At 44.2% G+C, this 14,510-nt stretch overlaps 1 protein-coding gene across 3 annotated transcripts in view; it reads right to left on the bottom strand.

The window, feature by feature from the left end:
- ARL13A (ARF like GTPase 13A) overlaps window positions 1-14,510 on the bottom strand; it is a 127,650-nt gene that overhangs the window by 65,279 nt on the left and 47,861 nt on the right. The window contains exon 1 of one of the 3 annotated variants that reach the window (XM_088467387.1): window positions 3,817-3,852. The exons of the other annotated variants lie outside the window; for them this stretch is intronic. The gene's annotated coding sequence lies outside the window, so the exon portion shown is untranslated. Of the gene's footprint in view, window positions 1-3,816; window positions 3,853-14,510 lie in introns of those variants that run through there. 3 annotated transcript variants of the gene reach the window in all.

Below are 14,510 nucleotides of genomic sequence, written 5' to 3'. Positions count from 1 at the left end.
TACAATCTCATAGCTCACCAGGTGTAAGGCGTCGTTAGACAATCAGTAGTCACCTGCTGTGTGCAGTGTCCACAGCAGCTGGGGCTCTCTCCACTTGTTCTATTGCTGGCCATTTTCTTGCTAGTCCAGACTGCAAGCTATAAAGGATGGTGCACAGTTCTGCTTTAAAGTGGCAGTTACATCTTAACCCAGGACCGCAACTAGGGGTGAGCGAGTGATGCCGCTGCCCAGAGTGCAGGGCGCTGGGGGCAGCACTATCGCTGTACCCATGGCAGCTGCATTTGGCTTGCCAGTAGAGCTGCAGCAGAGCCACCCGAAGCATCCAGTAGTGTTCTTCCTAATGCTGATGGCCCTGGCCACTCAGCGTGACATCATGATACCACATGTTCGGGGGCGGCACAGGGTGGAAAATCACCTTGCTCCGGCGTGGTTTTTATCAAAGTCATGAAGCCTATCTAAAAATAGGGTATTTAAAGTTACTCAGCTGTGGTGAAATTTAGAATTTTTAAAGGTTCTTGTTCTTGGGGGTGGACAACCTGGATAATCTAATAATTTTATTATGTAGGTGAACTATGTTACAGTGAGTTTGAACAATGTTTGCCAACCTAACAAATAAAGAATTATTTCACCAGACATGGGTTGTGAGTGTCATCTTGGAGGTGTCAGTTGCACAACGCATTTAACCAGTGACGTGCGGTGAGGTCAATGGCTGGGGAGGCACACAGTTTTTATATAAAAAATCTGGTACATAACAGGGAGTATGATAGGGGAGGGAGTGTGACAGTGGAGGCTCTGCCTCCCCTGCCTGCACGTCCCTGCATTTAATGTACATTTACAAACATGTTCAATTTACATTTTAAAAAAATGTGACTGGACTACCCACCTAATGTATGATTGCAGCCACCTGTGTTGAACTAGGTAATTGATGAGACAGGTGTTTCAGCACAGGTGTCTGCAATCATACATTAAGAGGGAAGTCCAGGAACAGAGCATTTTGTACCGGGTGGAATGGGTCATGTTGGAGGGTCAGCAGATGTGTCCTCATACATCTAGCCTTCTTGCGCACTAAACAGCCCTAGTAGTCGCGCCATGCTGTGGCATGACTCGGTAGCACCGAGCGTCTTTTCGTGCGACTTTTTACCTTCAAATGTGTCTTAGTGGCTGTACCTTCAAATGCGTCTTAGTGGCTGTAACACTGTAATGAAGCTTTTCGTTTGCAAATACACCCACAGTCGGACACAGAACATAGGCATGCTGCATATCATTTTAATTAGCAGAAGCTGATTGTGCTAACTATTCACATCTCTGTGCGAATAAGATGCATTTGAAGGTAAAAAGTCACAAGAAAAGACGCTCGGCACTACAGAGTCACACAGAGGTCCCGTATTGTGTAGTGCGACTTGTAGTGCACGGAGGATAGATGTATGTGGACACATCTCTGTAGGTGCAGAATCAGACTTCTGTGACTGTCCACTACTCTCAGGGCCGGATTATAGGCAGGGCGGCCGTCCACGGGTCCTCCCACACATTGCCCCTACCCTGCCACCTCCCTGGCTAGGATGGCTCCCATCAGCATCGCTGACTCTACTACTACAACTGCAAAGCCCTCCTCCTTACTCACCTTCCAGTCCGGTGTCTGTTTCCCTCTGCCGGGGTGGATGTGCTCTGCGCTCTTCGCCTCCTCCGAACCCACTTCAGCCTGGTGCCACAGGGAGGCTCCATTTGCCAGGCGCCCGCTGAGATTTTGTTACCAGCGGGCGCCAGGCTCCCTCCCCACAGTGCCAGCCAGAGGCTGGAGCTCACTCTTGAGCTCCAGCTTCTGGCTCTCCCCACGGGCACTATGGGAGAGATGTCATGACGTCTCTCCCATAGTTCAGAGGAGCAGCCAGGCAGACCGGAGGCAGCAGATGCAGGTGCGGGGCTTAAGGTGAGTATTGTGTTTTGGTATTTTTGTGTACGCGGTTTCACTATAGGGGGCATAACTTCCATGGGCAATATTGGGGGCACTACTATAGGGGGCATTTCTATTGGGGGCACTACTACAGAGGGCACCACTACTGTGGGCACTGCATAAGGGGCACCACTACTGGGGTCACTGCATAAGGGGCACCACTACTGGGGTCACCTGCATAAGGGGCACCACTACTGGGGCACTGCATAAGGGACACCACTCCTGGGGGCACTGCAAAAGGGGCACTACCACTACTGTGGGCTCTGCATAAGGGGCACCACTACTGGGGGCACTGAATAAGGGGCACTACCACTGTGGGCACTGCATAAGAGGCACTACCACTCCTGGGAAAACTGCATAAGGGGCATTACCTCTACTAGGGACACTGCAAAAAGGGCACCACTACTTGAGGCACTGCATAAGGGGCACCTCTATTGGGGGCACTGAATAAGTGGCATTACCACTGTGGGCACTGCATAAGGTGCATAACCACTGGGGGCACTGCATAAGGGACACTACCACTACTAGGGGCACCACTACTGATGGCACTGCATAAGGGGCAATACCACTACTTATGCACTGAATAAGGGGCACCACTACTAGGGGCACTGCATATGGGGAACCATTACTGGGGGCACTGCATAAGGGGCACCACTACAATGGGAATTGCATAAGGGGCATTATAAGTAAGGTGCACTACTGCTATGGGCATTGTATAAGGGGCACTACTACTGTGGGCATTATGTGTATTAGGGGCACTACTACTGTGGGCATTATGTGTATAAGGGGCACAAATGTGGGCATTGTGTAAAAGGGACACTGCTGTATGTTATACATGAATAAAGGACACTACTATGTGGTGTAATGTGAATCAGGGGTGAATCAAATGGAAAAAAAAAGCACCGATGGGGGAGTTCTCTAGGACCACTTTAAGCACTGACTATAAGGATGCAATTTACCCTGCCCCACCCCCTACAGTAGCCACCATTCCACTCCAGAAGTTTTCCCAGATGCAACATTAAACGGTTGGAAAGTTTGAAATGCCCAGATTCACCCAGCTACAGTTTTGGCCATCAAGACAAACAAGCTCATGCATGCAGCAGTAAAAAGTGATGTATATGAGCATAAACAGGTACATGATGTCAATAAGAAGAAACTGTATTTATGCTGTGTGGCTGCATTATTCCCCACTCACTAATGACCGAACTGCTTCCTCTATCCTAATCTTAGGATCATCTTTTTATGTTATCCAAAAGATTTTATAGTTAATGATTGTAGGCTTGTCAAGCAACATATATTTATAGATTATATAAAATAAAATCTAATATTATGAGTGTTTGTACTTACTGATGTGCAATTTCCAGATTGATTAGTGATCTTATGTGACTCTAACATATCAGCTAAAGTGCTACAGAAGTAAAGAGAGTCTAAACACGTAATGGTAAAATGATGCACAGGATACTACAATACTAAAATTGGCTTAATAAATCCGAGGCACATTAATAGCCATTTATTAAACAAGGTACAAAAATGCACGAAAACGTGTGAATCAGGAAAAGCTCAAATACATTTCTGTCAATTTCTTTTTAGTAGCTCTTAGATTAGAGTATGTACTTACATAAAAAAAAATTTTTTTTTAACTTTTACAGAATCTCAAATTGTCAGTTAAATAAAAAGAAATTAACATCAGCACATACTGTATGTATTAAAAGAGAAGTCTAACTCTTATACTGTAAGACGTAAAGCACACTACTGTAATAAACAGGTAAAACATTATTTTATCAAGACAAAAGCAAAATGCAACACTATGATTCAGATACAGTATCTATTAAAGAACCAATTTGATATTAAAAAAATAAACTTACGGCAAATTTGTTCTGGATGTCCACACGGCCCCTTCCATTGCATCGTCTGCTAATCTATAATCCTGACTAATTACTTTAGGTTGCAGCTAATCTCAGACAGGAAAAAAGAGGATTCTGGGAAATACAGTCCGCAAATCTCAATTAGTATGGGATGATGAATGTTTTTCTCTTTCCCAGGAGCCAGTGAGTGACCTAATTACCAGCAATATCTGCTTCTGTATACTGCACTATATAACTAATGTAGAATACAGGCTGCTCAATCTCTGTTGTAGAACTATTAGGGGTATATTTAGTAAAGCAGTGGTTCCCAAACTGTGCGCCGTGGCACCCTGGGGTGCCTCCGGACACTTGCAGGGGTGCCTCATGTTGGTGGTTCAGTACCAAATCAAAATGTTTATTGTCAATGTAATGAAAATATGTGGACAAATAGAAGCACAAACCTGTCCACCACCACATAACTGAGCCTAATGCTGGCCATACACGCTGCAATTATCGGGACGATCCGCCCGATATCGGCGGATCGCCGCGATAATTGTAGCGTGGGGGGGGCCACCGAGGGTTAAATATTGCTCGGTCGGGCATGCTGGATTGTCCAGCATGCCCGTCCGATGCGATATTTACCCGGTAACTGTCGGCCGCATCGGGCAGTGTATGCCCAGCGCGGCCGACAGACAGACATTTCCTGTGTTCCTTCCTACGGAAGGAACAGGGAAATGTCTCCTCCCCCGGGGGCGGAGCGCGGATGTCGGGCTATACACTGTGAGATTTCTCTCACAGTGTATGCCGCGGACATCTGCGGCTGGCAGCCGGTCAGATAAAATGTCTGTCGGTCTGACAGACATTTTATCTTGTCGTGTATGCCCAACATAAGGATGACAGGTAAGCACAATTTACTTCACTTTACTAAAAAAAATTCAGAATTTCTGAATAACAAACTTTTGGCTTAGGGGTGCCATGAAAACAATGCTGACACACTAGGGCACCGTGATTCAAAAAAGTTTGGGAACCACTGTACTAAAGTGTTGCTGTTTTTTTCAGAAGAGGAGATATTGGGCCTGATTCAGAGCCGCTCGTAAGCGGACGCTCGTTCGTTCCGACCGATGTTCGCACAACTGCGCATGCATACGGATTTTAATACGCATGCGCGAACCAGTCAGTGCGGCCGAAAATCGTGTGCTCGCTAAATAGCGAATGCCTGCTATTTTGAGTGACAGAGTGAGGCGTTTGTGGGTGGTAACAGGGGAAGGTGCTTGAAAACGGGGAGTGGAGATCAGAACGCAGGCGTGCCTAAAGGTCAAAACGGGCGTTTTAAGGGTGTGCATAATTACTAAAGCAGCGTCATCGACCACGTCACTTGGTTGTTTTATAGTTAGAACTGCTCGCATGATTGTGGTAGGAAAAACCAACCACAAGAATAGCGAGCAGTTCATACGCCGTCCGATGTACTCAATTAATGTAATATATAGCGGACCTGACGTATGATGCGAGCAGCCAGGGGGCGTTTTTTTCAAAATTACGTTTGCATGTTTTGTTCGCTCGTTCAGACATAGAGGCGTGAACAGACCGCAAAGAGCGAACGGTTAATTTAAATAGCCAGACCCTTTTTCTGGACGAGCGAGCGCAAATAGCGTCTGGCTCTGAATCAGGCCCATTGCACATTGCAACCAAACAGATTTTAGCTATTATCTTCTAGAACCAGGGTGGGGAACCTTTTTTCTGCTGAGGGCCATTTTGATATATTATTATTTGTGGGCCTGGTGTAGGCCATGCCCCCTTCGTGTGATGTCACATAGGGGTGGGGCCACAATCGGTGGTGATTACAGCAATGCCCGGAGTATCCTGAGGATGCTCCGGGGAGCTGTAAGGGCAGCGGTGTGACCATCTGAAGTGTCCTAAGGACGCTCCAGGCTGCACTGCTGCATAGATTCTGGCTGCAGGATGCCATTCTAGGCACCCTGCTTGCCCGATGAGGCTAGCAGAAAAAAGCTCAGAGGGCCAGACCAACTGATTCCGGGGGCCTTATACGATCCCCGGGCCTGAGGTTCCCCATCCCTGTTCTAGAAGGTGCTAGATAAATGTTAAGTAAAATCTGATTGGTTGCTATGGGCAACATCTCCACTTCTATAAACCCGCACTTAATAGTTAATATACCCCTTAGTCTCAGCATATCTACCTTCAACCTATAGCACTTGCTCCTTTTGAATTACAGGTGATACTTGGTAAAAAGCATGTTATTTGCTGTTTAAGATTGCCATATAGAATAAGGCTGCCACCTGCATCACTACTAACGGAAAAGTCACATGAATTTTGGTGACAGAGTCTACAGTATGTGAACTTGAGGTTGGACCACTTTAATTATTTTTGTCCTAATCTTCCACCTTTCCTTGAAATAATACTTTTTTTGTGTCCCTCTTCCTCTGCAGGGTCCTTCCCTCACTTAAGGCACACATCCACTTAAAGACATGAAAACGACTGCACGATTACGACATTGTAATTGTGCAGTCGTTTGTCAGTCTGTGATGTGCCTACACTGAACGAGTGAATTCATCAATTATCTCCTAACATGCTGAACCTGACATTATTGTCAGGTTGTCCAGCATGTTTGCTCAATGATAGATGTCTAAACGACCAGTGGGAGCGCACATGGCTGGTCATTTAAAGGCCCTCATACATCAGCAATCGATTGCAAATAGCAGAATTGCCACAATCGATTGTGTATAAATATCTGCAATGTATGGGCTTCACAGTATGGGGGCCTTATGGTGTATTCAATTCAGTTGATTGCTGTTATCAGTCTGCGACATTATCATTATCAGAATTTACTATGTAAACCTTAAAGGCCCCCATACATCAGCAATTGATTGCGGCAATTCAACAATTTGCAATCGATTGTGTATAAAAATCTGCAATGTATAGGATTCACAGGTCGCAGATTGCAACCAAAAAGTGATTGGAATTGTTAAATCAGATTGTCCAACATGTTGGATGTCACAGATGGCCTGGGGCTGTAGATTGCTAGTGTTTGGACATGATCAGCAGATTTGCAGACCGTTACTAGTAAAATAATGGGCCTTTCAAGATTGGCAGATCTGTGTTTGCTGTAATCGATCTGCAAATCACTGAAAAAGATCTGTAATGTATGGGCGCAGATTGCTAAATTGGCAAATCCTAAGATCGGGCAATAAATCTTCAAATTGTTTAATTGTGGTTTTCAGATTGCTGATGTATGGGGGCCTTTAGACATTTTTCTTAACGATTTGCAAACGATTTATGAATGATAACGATATCGTTATCGTTCAATCGCTCAATTAAATCGTCTAGTGGATGTGCCCCTTTACAGTATAGCCTGGACCTTCTCCAATCACCTTCAATTTAGACCCAACAGTACAGGTGTGAATTAATACAGTTAATGATTACAGGTGGCCTAAAGGCCCCCATACATCAGCAATTTGAAAACCACAATTGAACAATCTGAAGATTTATTGCCCGATTTTAGGATTTCTCAATCTAGCAATCTGCGCCCATACTATACAGATCTTTTTCAGTGGTTTGCACATCGATTGCAGAAAACACAGGTCTGCCAATCTTGAAAGGCCCATTATTTTACTAGTAACGGTCTGCAAATCTGCTGATCATGGCCATACACTAGCAATCTACAGCCCCAATCCATCTGTGAAATCCAACATGTTGGACAATCTGATTTAACAATTCCAATCACTTTTTGGTTGCAATCTGTGACCTGTGAAGCCTATACATTGCAGATTTTTATACACAATCGATTGCAAATTGTAGAATTGCCACAATCAATTGCTGATGTATGGGGGCCTTTAAGGTTTACATAGTAAATACTGATAATGATAATGTCCCAGACTGATAACAGCAATCAACTGAATTGAATACACCATAAGACCCCCCCATACATCAGCAATCTGAAAACCACAATTGAACAATTTGAAGATTTATTGCTTGATTTTAGGATTTCCCAATCTAGCAATCTGCGCCCATACATTACAGATCTTTTTCAGTGATTTGAAGATCGATTGCAGCAAACACAGATCTGCCAATCTTAAAAGACCCATCATTTTACTAGTAAAGGCACCCATACATCAGCAATCGATTGTGGCAATTCTGCAATTTGCAATCGATTGTGTATAAAAATCTGCAATATATGGGCTTCACAGATCACAGATTGCAACCAACAAGTGATTGGAATTGTTAAATCTGATTGTCCAACATGTTGGATTTCACAGATCGATTGGGGCTGTAGATTGCTATTGTATGGCCATGATCAGCAGATTTGCAGACCGTTACCAGTAAATTGATGGGCCTTTCATGATTGTCCGATCTGTGTTTTCTGCAATCGATCTGCAAATCACTGAAAAAGATCTGTAATGTATGGGCGCAGATTGCTCGATTGGGAAATCCTAAGATCGTGCAATAAATCTTCAAATTGTTCAATTGTGGTTTTCAGATTGCTGATGTATGGGGGCCTTTACGGTCTGCAAATCGGCTGATCATGGCCATACACTAGCAATCTACAGCCCCAATCCATCTGTGAAATCCAACATGTTGGACAATCTGATTTAACAATTCCAATCACTTTTTGGTTGCAATCTGTGATCTGTGAAGCCCATACATTGCAGAGTTTTATACACAATTGATTGCAAATTGCAGAATTGCCACAATCGATTGCTGATGCATGGGGGCCTATAGCCTTGGGTTGGCAGTATAATGTAACGTATGTTTAATAATTAATCAACCAGAGTAAACAAGGCAGAGCACTAATAATATAGAAATCAATTGCTTCTAGCTGCACCCACCTGTGACCCTGTGTAAGCACAAAAAAAAGACAAATAGTCACTACTTAAATATACAAAGATGGTGTTGCTATAATTGTATACAATTAAAACAAAAACAATCTTGGCATGACAGACATAATGATCAAGACATCACTTTGTATTAAAATTCTTAATATAATAAATAACAAATACACAATATACACATACAGTATGTAAAAGTACTGAATATTCTATATGGTATAATGGTCTATTAAGATACCACTGTATAAAAGTCTTTGAAAACACTTAAGGGGCACATCCACTAGCAGACTTTGAAACTACTGCACGATTACGATATTGTAATTGTGCAGTTGTTTCATTGTCTGTGCTGTGCCTACACTAAACGTTCAGTCGTTCAGTGTAGGCACATCAATCATCCCCTAACATGCTCAACCTGACGTTATCGTCAGGTTGACCAGCATGTTCGGCCGATGATTGTCGGAAACGACCAGCAGGAGCGCACATCGCTAGTCGTTTCCAACATTAATGTGCACGATTCATAAACGATTGGACGATAACGATATCATTATCGTTCAATCGCTCATAGAAATCGGCAAGTGGATGTGCGCCATTAGGGCAGTATTCAATCAGTTTCACCACCACGATAAAGTTCCGTCTGCCGGACTTTGCACCTACATTGCGTCTTTTGGCCGCGGAAACTTATCGTGCACGTCCCCGCTATTTGCCGTATTCAGTTCCAAAAGACGCGAAAACGGCGACACGCAAAGTCAGAACAGACGGAAAGTGGTGTCAGAATGGGGGAAATCAGCCTGAACCCCCCAAAAAGAAGCAGAAACATTGGGGATCAAAGTAGTAGTGCCCAATTAGTCCTAACAAGTGGTGAAGAATAGCATAAAGCAGTATGTTTTGGAGAAAATAAGTAGTCCTGGCAAATTTGGGGTACATGAAAATGGGTGCAAGAATCTTTTAAGGTCTCTAAAGTGAAGTTTTAATAAAAGTGAAATTCCTCCATTATAAAAGTACCTGCATTCCCAAAAACACTTGCCCCCTTCTTAGAGCACCCCCTGAACCTTATTTCGCTAGTTTTTGAATTTGCTCCCCACTTTGTACTTTTTTGCCCCCAAAATGAAAGTACTTTTTTGGGGTGTTCTTAAGTTTTTTTAAGAAATGTTTTGATGCAGTTGTCCTTTGGGGGCTGTCCCATGGGTTCTGAGTGGTTTCTCCACCTTTGCACCCCAAAATAAAAAATTGCACTTCTTTTCTCCACCTATTCAGAGGCGAATCTTTTTCCCCTATTACATTGCAATGACTTTCCGTGTACGCGAAAAGTATTTGGAATTGAATACAGAGATAAGTTTCCGACAGGCGAAAAGACTCAATGAGCGATACTTTTTCGCGGATCTCGGCGTCTAATTGAATATGGCCCTTAGCTGGTATGTATTACTAAGCCAATGTATAATAACCTATTATAAGTAGTCTTTTATGCTTATGGGAGATAAAAAAGTAAAAAGCATTGCACAGCAGCAGTTCCTACTTATGTAAAGGCGATGAGATGCTGTGGGCATTGTGTATAAGGGGCACTACAACTGTGGGCATTATGTGTAAAAGAGGCAATACTGTGGGCATTGTGTATAAGGGGCACTACTGTGGGCATTGTGTATAAGGGGCACAACTGTGTGGCATTATGTGTATCAGGGGCACTACCACTGTGGAATTATGTGTATACAGGGCACTTCTACTGTGGCATTATGTGTATAAGGGGCACTACTAATGTGTGGCATAATGTGAATAAGGGGTTTAAATAAAAACTGATCCACAAGCAGCAAAGACAACACTACTATTTTCTACAATTTACAAACTCAGGAATATTATAATTCAGCACGGTCAGGAATATCGTAATTCAGCAGGTCAGTGCTGGTTTGGTACTGCTTACTTTGGAGATGTGGGGCAAAATTTACTAAGCGGCGGGTTCTAAACCCCGGCGGTGTGGTGGCGGTTTTGCTATCTGCAGATTTACTAAGGCCAAAACCGTTGCAAAACTGCTGTCAAAACAAATTTTAGAATAGAATAGAACAGAGCTGTCATTTAGAAACCGATGCAAAACACCATCAAACCACAGCAGTCTCCTATGCCTGTGCGGGGGAGCGATCACACTGATCGCGCGCCCCCTGGCTTTGCGCTGGGCTGAGGGGGCTCAGAGTGCCCCCTCTCCCCAGCGGCGCTGCAAATCTTTTTTTTTTTCCCGGCAAGGGGGCGTGGCCACGCCTCCCGCGATTAGGCCACGCCCCCTTTTACCGGGGCCCGCCACGGCTCTTGGCGGGCCTGATTACAGACACCTGTGTAAAGCTGGTTTAAGAACTGCAGAGACACTGGGGAAACTGAGCCTGAAATAGTTGCCCAGTTTATAGGCTCGGGGGTGACTAGTGTTAGGGTTCCTGTACCTGCGAGCCCACTGAAGAAATGTTGCTGGATTGGAAGACTTTGTATGACATCTTGCCTGTAAAACTGCCATATCCTGTAAACCATATCCTGATTCTTGTCACAGTAGGTACAGTATATATGGTGCAACTGTACTATTGATATCATGTCTCTATCACACCGTATATTCCCAAATATTCTATTTATATTTACAACATTCAGAAGGTCAACCCCAAAAGGTCACCTGGTTTTGAATGTTGACAGTCAATAGATCGACCATCATTTTATGGACATATAATTAGGTCGACAGTTTAAATGGTCAACACATTGAAAAGGTCGATATTTAACATGTCGACCCATGTCAACACTTTTTTTTCGTTATTTTACCCTAACCCTAACAATCATGATAAAACATGTTAAATGATGACCTTTTTAATGTGCCGACCATTTAACCCTGTTGACCAAAATACATGTCTACAGAATGTTTGTCGACCTAATGACCATGTCGACCTTTTGAAGGTTGACCAATCAACCAGATACCACAGCAAACAATTGGACAGAATATGATTAAGTGAATTTCTTCAGCATTGGGATGAAGGAGAGGTAGTACATGTACCTGCTTCTTGGCTGAACTTGTTGGCAAGTAATGGATTGCAAAAAACTTGTAAGGGCTACTGGAAGGCAGATGTGAAAATAGGGCAAGCTGAACTTTTAAAGCAAGATTGTATTATTACTATGTACGTCCTGTGATAATAGGAATGAATGCCCTACAAACTGCCCTGAAGAGCGGATAGCTGCTTTGAAAGGGAAACTACAAGTGATTGCCCCGGTGGACAAAAGACTCTTACAGCAGGCTATACGACTCCTCCAAGTACAGCAAAGATTTGCTAATGCAAATGGAGAGGTGAACAAAGCAAGAGTAATGGATCGCAAACCGGTAATTCTGGGCAAAAACTCAGAGACCATTGCCTGATGCAAGGCAAGAATCGGACCTAGTGAAGTTATTATCAAATACTATAACAAAGATGGACACAGCTCCTTTGTCGTGGCTCGTAAAAGTTTCCGGCAGAAGAGCACGAGTCCGAATACTAAACCCTCATAACTATCCAGTTCAACTATATAGAAAACATCCAAAGGCCAAGCTGACACAAGTGACTTTTCAAGATGTCGTAGCGATTAAATTGGACATAATTCAACAAAATTCTGTGATCAATGTTCAAACTGAACTGTAGAGACTCAGTGGTGGGAAGACATTCAGATCGGGATGCAAACACATCTGCAATGGAAAAGATGGGAGCCATACAATGAGTAAAAAGAAAAGAGAAAACTTTAGAAAATAACTTGCTAAAGGGGTTATGTCCTCCTATCAGTATTTATCAAATAGCGGTAAGTTTAACGTTGCTGTTTGTCACTTTATAGATTACTCCATCTATAGATGGCAATACCAGTAAGGTCCCCATTGCCGCCAAATGGGAGCCAGCAACAGCCTTTGGAGTTTTAGAGATGCCTTCTAGGCATTGCCAAGTGCCCACTGGGCATACATGCCTACCCTCCCGGTTTTTGCGAGAGGCTCCCGATTTTTCAGGTAACCCCCCGCACCCCCGGAAGGGTAGACATTTCTCCCGCATTCTGCCCACTTTCTAGTGAAGTGGGCACAATGAGGAGAATTCCAGCGCCGATTGCGGGTCTCCGTGAAGGGGGCGGGGGCTTAATGACGTGTTTCTGCATGAATTACGTCATTTGGCCCACCCCCTATGTAAATTATAGCCAATCGCAGCAATTTTACCGCAAGGGGGCGGGGCTTAATGATGCAACTCATCAGGCCCCACCCCCGTCACCACCCTCCTGCTTCTCTTACCCGGGCTTCTCCCGGGAAGAGATATTTCAAGGTAGGCAACTATGCCACTGGGTGAAAGTGTAATATGCATGCACAGACTGGCCATCGCACATGCGCATAACACAACTGGCTGTCACTGGCAGCGATAGGCTGCCAGCAATAGCGAGGAGGATTCCTATGAGAATGATGACATCGCCTGAGGGATAAGTAATGTTAAATAACTATGGCATATAGGTTAGTATCACTGCAATGCTAAACTAAATAGGTCACTGGAAATAAGGATCTTTGTTAAATGGGACCCTACAGTATGTGTAAAAAAAACGCACTTTTACCTCAGATGCAGCTTTACTGTTTAGTAATTCTACATTGCAGAGCTTAAGTGTAAATAAAGAATGTTCGTATTGCAGATTCAGCATTTATATTTAAGTAAAACTACACCACAGAGTTTAAGTGTAAAGAAAAGACTATTTTACCTCAAGGGCGAGGAGGGAGCTGAGGAGGGGAAGGGCAGAGGAGGGAGTTGAAAGTGGCAAAGAGACGCCAGGGGTTTCAGGACTGGGAGGAGATGAAGTTCTTGAAATATGTTTGTTTGGAGAGGGACAGGGCAGCACTGTAGGATGAGAGAATAAATTTGAAATGGAGGAAGTCAGCCTTAGAGCGTGATTTTCTCCACTGACGCTCGGCAATTCTTGAACACTTTTGCAGGTACCTGGTGCATTTGGAATGCCAGGGTTGTGGACCTGCGAGGGTGAGTAGTTGTTGCCGAAGCAACAGAGTCAAGAGCAGAAGTAAGGGAGGAATTGTACAGGGAAGTAGCTTGTTCAGGACAGGAGAGAGAAAGGATAGGGGAGAGAAGAGAGTCTAGCAAGGAGGAAAAAGCAACAGTGTCAATAACGTCAATGTTCCGCTTAGTAATGGTGGCCTTAGGAGGTAAAGGAGGAGAAGGAGAGAGGGATAGGTTAAAAGAGAGAAGGTTATGATCAGAGAGGGGGAATGGGGAATTGGAGTAATCAGAAATATCACAACGGTGAGTAAAGACCAAATCAAGTGAGTGCCCACTCACATGGGAGGGTGATGAGGTCCATTGGGCGAGCCCAAATGAAGAGGTGAGGGTAAGGAGTTTAGCTGCAGAGGGTTCTGTGGGAATGTCAATAGGAATATTAAAATCACATAGGATAATGGAGGGAAGATCTGAGGAGAGAAAGTGAGGAAGCCAGGAAGCAAAGTTGTCAAGGAATTTGGAGGGCGAGCCAGGGGGATGGTAAATGACAGCTACTCTGATGTTTACTGGTTGGAAGAGGCGTATAGCATGAACCTCAAATGTTGGGAATGTAAGGGATGGTTCAGAGGGTATTAGCTGGTAGGAATAATTGGTGGATAGAAGGACCCCAACACCACCACCATGGCGACCCCCAGGCCGGGGTGTGTGGGAGGTGAGGCCCCCAGTGGATAGAGCAGCAGGAGAAGTGGTGTCAGAGGGTGAGATCCAGGTTTCAGTAATGGCTAGGAGATTCAGGGAGTTGGAGATGAAAAGGTCATGAGTGGGTAACAGTTTATTACAGACTGACCTGGCATTCCAGAGGGCACAGGATAGAGAGACAGTGTTTGTGGGGGAGATGTGAATAAGATTATCTGGGTTG

This window comes from Taudactylus pleione, unplaced genomic scaffold (genome assembly GCF_031769625.1).
Source record: "Taudactylus pleione unplaced genomic scaffold, aTauple2 ptg000009l, whole genome shotgun sequence".
Lineage (NCBI taxonomy): Eukaryota > Metazoa > Chordata > Amphibia > Anura > Myobatrachidae > Taudactylus > Taudactylus pleione.
The sequence above is the reverse complement of the archived record's forward strand: the minus strand, read 5'-3'. Positions and strand labels throughout refer to the sequence as shown.